The following is a 9,785-nucleotide window of genomic DNA, read 5'->3' on the forward strand; positions in this document are numbered from 1 at the left end:
TGGGCTCCTCTCAGGGCTTGGGTTACTTCTCAAGCTCTGCCCCTTTGAGCACACACCTTGTGTTCTGGGCACTAGCAACCTGTACTCCACTGCTGCTGCTGTTCTTGGTGGTTATCTCAGGGTAGTGGCATTTCCAAAACACTGCTGTCTTCTGCTGCAACTGGACTACACTTTCAGAAGTAGCATCTCATGGCGGGAAGCCTCAACTTCTCTGCATGATCCCTTCAGTACTAGACCTTAAACTGCCACTGAGGCTGCACCTTCACCAATGGCCTCTACTGGTTTCACACAGTGCCAAGCATCAACTGCTACCATTTCATGTTTCAAAACCAGTACCACCTTGGTTAATCTTATACATTACCAAATCTAGATGTGAACAGGAGGTACAATCATAGGTGCCTCTGGAGCATAACTTCTCTATGCTCTCAGGAAACACCAGAAAATTTGACCTTAGTGATGCTGATCTCTTCCTAATCACTGCTAATTTCTTAGCCCCAGATAACTAAAATCAATAGTCTCAGTAATGAGAAGGTTTTGCTTTAGTAGTTCTGGTATCTTTTTAATCACAGCTGATTATTCAGCCCCAGCTAACCAAAACCACAGAGTCTTCAAAATCAAAACAGCCATGGCCCTGATAAGTCTTTCATCTTCCCTCTGAAATTTCACAAGCCAGGCCTCCATCTTCTGCACTATTCTTAACATTATCTTCTAAGCTCCTACAGAACATCCCACAGAGCTTTTAATATTCCAATGGTTCTTCTAGCTCAAAGTTCTAAAGGCCTTCCACAGTCTTAGTAAAAACATGGTCAATCTGTCACAGGAATACCCCGTCATGCTGTAGCAGTTTGTCTTAGTCAGGTTTTGTACTCCTGCACAAAACATATGATCAAGAAGCAAGTTGGGAGGAAAAGGTTTTCTTCAGCTTCCCCTCCCCTTCCACACTGTTGTTCATCACCAAAGGAAGTCAGGATAGGAACTCACACAGGGCAGGAACTTAGAGGCAGGAGTTGATGTAAAGGCCATGGAGGAGTGTTGCTTACTAGGTTGATTCCCCTGGTTGCTCAGCTTGCTTTTAACTGGTTTCTTAGAACCCACAATAGGTCCTCCCACCCATGATCGCTAATTGAGAAAATGCCTTACAGGGGTATCTCATGGAGGCACTTCCTCAAGGGAAGCTCCTTTCTTTGTGATAACTCCAGCTTGTGTCAAGTTGTCACACAAAATCAGCACTAAGAGGAAGAAAAGGATGAGGAGAAAGAAGAGGAGGAAGAAGAGAAAGAGGAAGAGGAAGAAGGGGAAGAAGGTGATCAACAGGAGAAGTATGGGGAGGAGGAAGAAGATGAGCAACAAAAGAGAATGTCATAGAATTTGAAAGTTGAGGGAAAGTGAGAGCTAGGAAAATGGCTTAGTTTCTAGTCTGCCTCTTGCATAAGGATGGGCAACTGAATTTAGATCCCCAGCCCCTGAATCAAATCTCAGTCACAGTGGCCCATTCCTCTAACTCCTGCACTGCTGTAACAGGAAGTAGAGGAGCTCCGGGACTTTCTGGGATCTAATATAGCCAATCGGTAAAATCCAGGATCACTGAAGTCACATTCTCAAAAGTTAAGGTGAACAGTGATAAAAAGAGATATCTAATCTGTATCCCTGGCCTCTTCATTCATGCACATACACAGCACACATATGCAATACATATATGTACATATGCATAAAGTATAGACACACTAAACACACAAAAAATGGGAGATGTAGGAGAGGCAATAGATGGAAAGACTTCTTAGAGAGGCATGGTTGGTAGCCAACTAAGACACTGCCACTTTATTCCCACAGCCACAAAGAACTAAATTTCATTAACACTTTGAAAGATCCTGGAAGAATTATTCTTCCCCAGAACACTCAAATAAATGGTCAATCTTCCCCTTGGCCTACCCGAAAATTGATTTCAGCCTTGTTGCATCCAAAAGAGTGGGCCCAATTAAGGAAATGTGTCTGTGAGATAATAATAACCATTGTTTTAGGCAGTGAAGGCTAAGGTAATGTATTTACAGAGAGAAAACTAGCATACATAAGAAGTTTTTTTTTTATTAACTTGAGTATTTCTTATATACATTTCAAGTGTTATTCCCTTTCCCGGTTTCCGGGCAAACATCCCCCTCCCCCCTCCCCTTCCTTATGGGTGTTCTCCTCCCAACCCTCCCCCCATTGCCGCCCTCCCCCCATGGTCTAGTTCACTGGGGGTTCAGTCTTAGCAGGACCCAGGGCTTCCCCCTCCACTGGTGCTCTTACTAGGATATTCATTGCTACCTATGGGGTCAGAGTCCAGGGTCAGTCCATGTATAGTCTTTAGGTAGTGGCCCAGTCCCTGGAAGCTCTGGTTGCTTGACATTGCTGTACTTTTGGGGTCTCGAGCCCCCTCAAGCTCTTCCAGTTCTTTCTCTGATTCCTTCAACGGGGGACCTATTCTCAGTTCAGTGGTTTGCTGCTGGTATTCGCCTCTGTATTTGCTGTATTCTGGCTGTGTCTCTCAGGAGCAATCTACATCCGGCTCCTGTCGGTCTGCATTTCTTTGCTTCATCCATCTTGTCTAATTGGGTGGCTGTATATGTATGGGCCACATGTAGGGCAGGCTCTGAATGGGTGTTTCTTCAGTCTCTGTTTTAATCTTTGCCTCTCCCTTCCCTGCCAAGGGTATTCTTTTTCCTCATTTAAAGAAGGAGTGAAGTATTCACATTTTGATCATCTGTCTTGAGTTTCATTTGTTCTAGGGATCTAGGGTAATTCAAGCATTTGGGCTAATAGCCACTTATCAATGAGTGCATACCATGTATGTCTTTCTGTGATTGGGTTAGCTCACTCAGGATGATATTTTCCAGTTCCAACCATTTGCCTACGAATTTCATAACCTCGTTGTTTTTGATAGCTGAGTAATATTCCATTGTGTAGATGTACCACATTTTCTGTATCCATTCCTCTGTTGAAGGGCATCTGGGTTCTTTCCATTTTCTGGCTATTATAAATAAGGCTGCGATGAACATAGTGGAGCACGTGTCTCCTTTATATGTTGAGGCATCTTTTGGGTATATGCCCAAGAGTGGTATAGCTGGATCCTCAGGCAGTTCAATGTCCAATTTTCTGAGGAACCTCCAGACTGATTTCCAGAATGGTTTTACCAGTCTGCAATCCCACCAACAATGGAGGAGTGTTCCTCTTTCTCCACATCCTCGCCAGCATCTGCTGTCACCTGAGTTTTTGATCTTAGCCATTCTCACTGGTGTGAGGTGAAATCTCAGGGTTGTTTTGATTTGCATTTCCCTGATGACTAAAGATGTTGAACATTTCTTTAGGTGTTTCTCAGCCATTCGGCATTCCTCAGCTGTGAATTCTTTGTTTAGCTCTGAACCCCATTTTTTAATAGGGTTATTTGTTTCCCTGCAGTCTAACTTCTTGAGTTCTTTGTATATTTTGGATGTAAGGCCTCTATCTGTTGTAGGATTGGTAAAGATCTTTTCCCAATCTGTTGGTTGCCGTTTTGTCCTAACCACAGTGTCCTTTGCCTTACAGAAGCTTTGCAGTTTTATGAGATCCCATTTGTCGATTCTTGATCTTAGAGCATAAGCCATTGGTGTTTTGTTCAGGAAATTTTTTCCAGTGCCCATGTGTTCCAGATGCTTCCGTAGTTTTTCTTCTATTAGTTTGAGTGTGTCTGGTTTGATTTGGAGGTCCTTGATCCACTTGGACTTAAGCTTTGTACAGGGTGATAAGGATGGATCGATCTGCATTCTTCTACATGTTGACCTCCAGTTGAACCAGCACCATTTGCTGAAAATGCTATCTTTTTTCCATTTGATGGTTTTGGCTCCTTTGTCAAAAATCAAGTGACCATTGGTGGGTGGGTTCATTTCTGAGTCTTCAATTCTATTCCATTGGTCTATCTGTCTGTCTCTGTACCAATACCATGCAGTTTTTATCACGATTGCTCTGTAATACTGCTTGAGTTCAGGGATAGTGATTCCCCCTGAAGTCCTTTTATTGTTGAGGATAGCTTTAGCTATCCTGGGTTTTTTGTTATTCCAGATGAATTTGCAAATTGTTCTGTCTAACTCTTTGAAGAATTGGATTGGTATTTTGATGGGGATTGCATTGAATCTGTAGATTGCGTTTGGTAAAATGGCCATTTTTACTATATTAATCCTGCCAATCCATGAGCATGGGAGATCTTTCCATCTTCTGAGGTCTTCTTCAATTTCTTTCGTCAGTGTCTTGAAGTTCTTATTGTACAGATCTTTTACTTGCTTGGTTAAAGTCACACCGAGGTACTTTATATTATGTGGGTCTATTATGAAGGGTGTCGTTTCCCTAATTTCTTTCTCTGCCTGTTTCTCTTTTGTATAGAGGAAGGCAACTGATTTATTTGAGTTAATTTTATACCCAGCCACTTTGCTGAAGTTGTTTATCAGCTTTAGTAGTTCTCTGGTGGAACTTTTGGGATCACTTAAATATACTATCATGTCATCTGCAAATAGTGATATTTTGACCTCTTCTTTTCCGATCTGTATCCCCTTGATCTCCTTTTGTTGTCTGATTGCTCTGGCTAGAACTTCAAGAACTATATTGAATAAGTAGGGAGAGAGTGGGCAGCCTTGTCTAGTCCCTGATTTTAGTGGGATTGCTTCAAGTTTCTCTCCATTTAGTTTAATGTTAGCAACTGGTTTGCTGTATATGGCTTTTACTATGTTTAGGTATGGGCCTTGAATTCCTGTTCTTTCCAGGACTTTTATCATGAAGGGTTGTTGAATTTTGTCAAATGCTTTCTCAGCATCTAATGAAATGATCATGTGGTTCTGTTCTTTCAGTTTGTTTATATAATGGATCACTTTGATGGTTTTCCGTATATTAAACCATCCCTGCATGCCTGGGATGAAGCCTACTTGATCATGGTGGATGATTGTTTTGATGTGCTCTTGAATTCGGTTTGCCAGAATTTTATTGAGTACTTTTGCGTCGATATTCATAAGGGAAATTGGTCTGAAGTTCTCTTTCTTTGTTGTGTCTTTGTGTGTTTTAGGTATAAGAGTAATTGTGGCTTCGTAGAAGGAATTCGGTAGGGCTCCATCTGTTTCAATTTTGTGGAATAGTTTGGATAATATTGGTATGAGGTCTTCTATGAAGGTTTGATAGAATTCTGCACTAAACCCGTCTGGACCTGGGCTCTTTTTGGTTGGGAGACCTTTAATGACTGCTTCTATTTCCTTAGGAGTTATGGGGTTGTTTAACTGGTTTATCTGTTCCTGATTTAACTTCGATACCTGGTATCTGTCTAGGAAATTGTCCATTTCCTGAAGATTTTCAAGTTTTGTTGAATATAGGTTTTTATAGTAAGATCTGATGATTTTTTGAATTTCCTCTGAATCTGTAGTTATGTCTCCCTTTTCATTTCTGATTTTGTTAATTTGGACGCACTCTCTGTGTCCTCTCGTTAGTCTGGCTAAGGGTTTATCTATCTTGTTGATTTTCTCAAAGAACCAACTTTTGGTTCTGTTGATTCTTTCTATGGTCCTTTTTGTTTCTACTTGGTTGATTTCAGCTCTGAGTTTGATTATTTCCTGCCTTCTACTCCTCCTGGGTGTATTTGCTTCTTTTTGTTCTAGAGCTTTTAGGTGTGCTGTCAAGCTGCTGACATATGCTCTTTCCTGTTTCTTTCTGCAGGCACTCAGCACTATGAGTTTTCCTCTTATCACAGCTTTCATTGTGTCCCATAAGTTTGGGTATGTTGTACCTTCATTTTCATTAAATTCTAAAAAGTTTTTAATTTCTTTCTTTATTTCTTCCTTGACCAGGTTATCATTGAGTAGAGCATTGTTCAATTTCCACATATATGTGGGCATTCTTCTCTTATTGTTATTGAAGACCAGTTTTAGGCCGTGGTGGTCCGATAGCACGCATGGGATTATTTCTATCTTTCTGTACCTGTTGAGGCCCGTTTTTTGACCAATTATATGGTCAATTTTGGAGAAAGTACCATGAGGAGCTGAGAAGAAGGTATATCCTTTTGCTTTAGGATAGAATGTTCTATAAATATCCGTTAAGTCCATTTGGCTCATGACTTCTCTTAGTCTGTCGACATCACTGTTTAATTTCTGTTTCCATGATCTGTCCATTGATGAGAGTGGTGTGTTGAAATCTCCCACTATTATTGTGTGAGGTGCAATGTGTGTTTTGAGCTTTAGTAAGGTTTCTTTTACGTATGTAGGTGCCCTTGTATTTGGGGCATAGATATTTAGGATTGAGAGTTCATCTTGGTGGATTTTTCCTTTGATGAATATGAAGTGTCCTTCCTTATCTTTTTTGATAACTTTTAGTTGGAAATTGATTTTATTTGATATTAGAATGGCTACTCCAGCTTGCTTCTTCTGACCATTTGCTTGGAAAGTTGTTTTCCAGCCTTTCACTCTGAGGTAGTGTCTGTCTTTGTCTCTGAGGTGTGTTTCCTGTAGGCAGCAGAATGCAGGGTCCTCGTTGCGTATCCAGTTTGTTAATCTATGTCTTTTTATTGGGGAGTTGAGGCCATTGATATTGAGAGATATTAAGGAATAGTGATTATTGCTTCCCGTTATATTCATATTTGGATGTGAGGATATGTTTGTGTGCTTTCATTCTCTTTGTTTTGTTGTCAAGACGATTAGTTTCTTGCTTCTTCTAGGGTATAGCTTGCCTCCTTATGTTGGGCTTTACCATTTATTATCCTTTGTAGTGCTGGATTTGTAGAAAGATAATGTGTAAATTTGGTTTTGTCATGGAATATCTTGGTTTCTCCATCAATGTTAATTGAGAATTTTGCTGGATACAGTAACCTGGGCTGGCATTTATGTTCTCTTAAGGTCTGTATGACATCAGTCCAGGATCTTCTGGCCTTCATAGTTTCTGGCGAGAAGTCTGGTGTGATTCTGATAGGTCTGCCTTTATATGTTACTTGACCTTTTTCCCTTACTGCTTTTAATATTCTTTCTTTATTTTGTGCGTTTGGTGTTTTGACTATTATGTGACGGGAGGTGTTTCTTTTCTGGTCCAATCTATTTGGAGTTCTGTAGGCTTCTTGTATGCCTATGGGTATCTCTTTTTTTAGGTTAGGGAAGTTTTCTTCTATGATTTTGTTGAAGATATTTACTCGTCCTTTGAGCTGGGAGTCTTCACTCTCTTCTATACCTATTATCCTTAGGTTTGATCTTCTCATTGAGTCCTGGATTTCCTGTATGTTTTGGACCAGTAGCTTTTTCCGCTTTACATTATCTTTGACAGTTGAGTCAATGATTTCTATGGAATCTTCTGCTCCTGAGATTCTCTCTTCCATCTCTTGTATTCTGTTGGTGAAGCTTGTATCTACAGCTCCTTGTCTCTTCTTTTGGTTTTCTATATCCAGGGTTGTTTCCATGTGTTCTTTCTTGATTGCTTCAATTTCCATTTTTAATTCCTTCAACTGTTTGATTGTGTTTTCCTGGAATTCTTTCAGGGATTTTTGTGTCTCCTCTCTATGGCCTTCTACTTGTTTATTTATGTTTTCCTGGAATTCTTTCAGGGATTTTTGTGTCTCCTCTCTATGGCCTTTACTTGTTTATTTATGTTTTCCTGGAATTCTTTCAGGGATTTTTGTGTCTCCTCTCTATGGCCTTCTACTTGTTTATTTATGTTTTCCTGGAATTCTTTCAGGGATTTTTGTGTCTCCTCTCTATGGCCTTCTACTTGTTTATTTATGTTTTCCTGGAATTCTTTCAGGCATTTTTGCGATTCCTCTCTGTAGGCTTCTACTTGTTCTCTAAGGGAGTTCTTCACGTCTTTCTTGAAGTCCTCCAGCATCATGATCAAAAATGATTTTGAAACTAGATCTTGCTTTTCTGGTGTGTTTGGATATTCCATGTTTGTTTTGATGGGAGAATTGGGCTCCGATGGTGCCATGTAGTCTTGGTTTCTGTTGCTTGGGTTCCTGCACTTGCCTCTCGCCATCAGATTATCTCTAGTGTTACTTCGTTCTGCTATTTCTGACAGTGGCTAGACTGTCCTATAAGCCTGTGTGTCAGGAGTGCTGTAGATCTGTTTTCTTCTCTTTCAGTCAGTTATGGGGACAGAGTGTTCTGCTTTCGGGAGTGTAGTTTTTCCTCTCTACAGGTCTTCAGCTGTTCCTGTGGGCCTGTGTCTTGAGTTCACCAGGCAGCTTTCTTGCAGCAGAAAATTTGGTCTTACCTGTGGTCCCAAGGCTCAAGTTCGCTCATGGGGTGCTGCCCACGGGCTCTCTGCAGCGGCAGCAACCAGGAAGACCTGTGCCGCCCCTTCCGGGAGCTTCAGTGCACCAGGGTTCCAGATGGTCTTTGGCTTTTTCCTCTGGCGTCTGAGATGTGTGTGCAGAGAGCAGTCTCTTCTGGTTTCCCAGGCTTGTCTGCCTCTCTGAAGGTTTAGCTCTCCCTCCCACGGGATTTGGGTGCAGAGAACTTACATAAGAAGTTTTAAAACTGCTGTATATCATTAGTAAATGGCATGGATACCTAATGACAGCTATTTAAATGTTAAGCCCAAGAAGCCTGGATTTGGGCCATGCTGATGATGGCTGGATAACAAGGCATGACATTTATAGGTCATTACTTATTAGATGCTCTGATTGGGTGGTGTCAGAATTCTGAAACTCTATTAGCTGATGTGACAGCTCAGGATGTGCCTTTGAACCTTCAGCTACCTGGGACTGAGCTGAAAGTATCCTTCAGCTCTTCTTTGAATTTTGCACTAGTTTTGTGCAGGCTATGCTTGCATTGGTTCTGGTCAATTACCAAGGACATCTTGATGACTGAGGCATGACCGTTGCCCCGCAGCAGTCAACTCTGTGATGACTCACAATAGCTTCAAGTATCCGTCACTGCTCTGTTGAGGCTCTCTACAGCGGTAAAGTGGTCTAGAGGATTCTACCCAGTCTTTCTTCTGTCTGTCCTTTATGGAGCTCAGACTTGATTCATAGTTTGACTACTCTCCAAGACTTTTCTGGCGCTCTCCCACCTCATGTTCACTTACACAGGCATTTCCCCTAATAAAACCCTTTCAAGCTGGAGCCTATCTCCGAGTCTGCCTTCTTAAAAGACTTGGACTAACACATCTGGGTTTTCTTTCTTCTTCTGAAACCCTTCATTTCAATATAAGCATAAAATAAATGATGGTTATCTAGGTTGCTTTTCATTCTAATGATCAAAAATGCCCCAACAACAAAACACAGAGGAGAAAGAGATTATTTGGGCTCATGGTTCTGGGGTACCTTCCACCATGGCAGAGCGGTCATGGCAGCAGACACATCATGTTCACATTCAAGACTCAAAGGATGGTGCACACCTGTACATGGCTCACTTCCCCCCTCCCCCTTAAACAATCCAGGATTCCTGTCCAGGCAAGGATGCCACTCACTGGGAGCCACACTCACTTCCTTAATTAACCTATTCAGGATAACCTCCCAAAGGCATGCTGAAAGGCTCACCTCCCAGTTGATTCTAGCTTCTAAGTAATTGAGATTAACTATTACAACCCTACCTTTTGCCTAGATTACACCCAAATACATCATTTCAAACCAAAGTCGTTCACCATTTGTCCCCAAGTTTCTTGTTTATCTCACAATTCAAAGTGTGATCCAACTTTTAGTGTCCACAACCTTCAGAAGTTCGAATGGTTTGAAACTCCAAAGTCTACATTTATTGAGGCAAACGCTTAACAATGAGTGCCTATAAAATTAAAAGTTCTGGGTGGTCTCCCATTCGAGA

This window comes from Rattus norvegicus, chromosome 13 (assembly GCF_036323735.1).
Source record: "Rattus norvegicus strain BN/NHsdMcwi chromosome 13, GRCr8, whole genome shotgun sequence".
Lineage (NCBI taxonomy): Eukaryota > Metazoa > Chordata > Mammalia > Rodentia > Muridae > Rattus > Rattus norvegicus.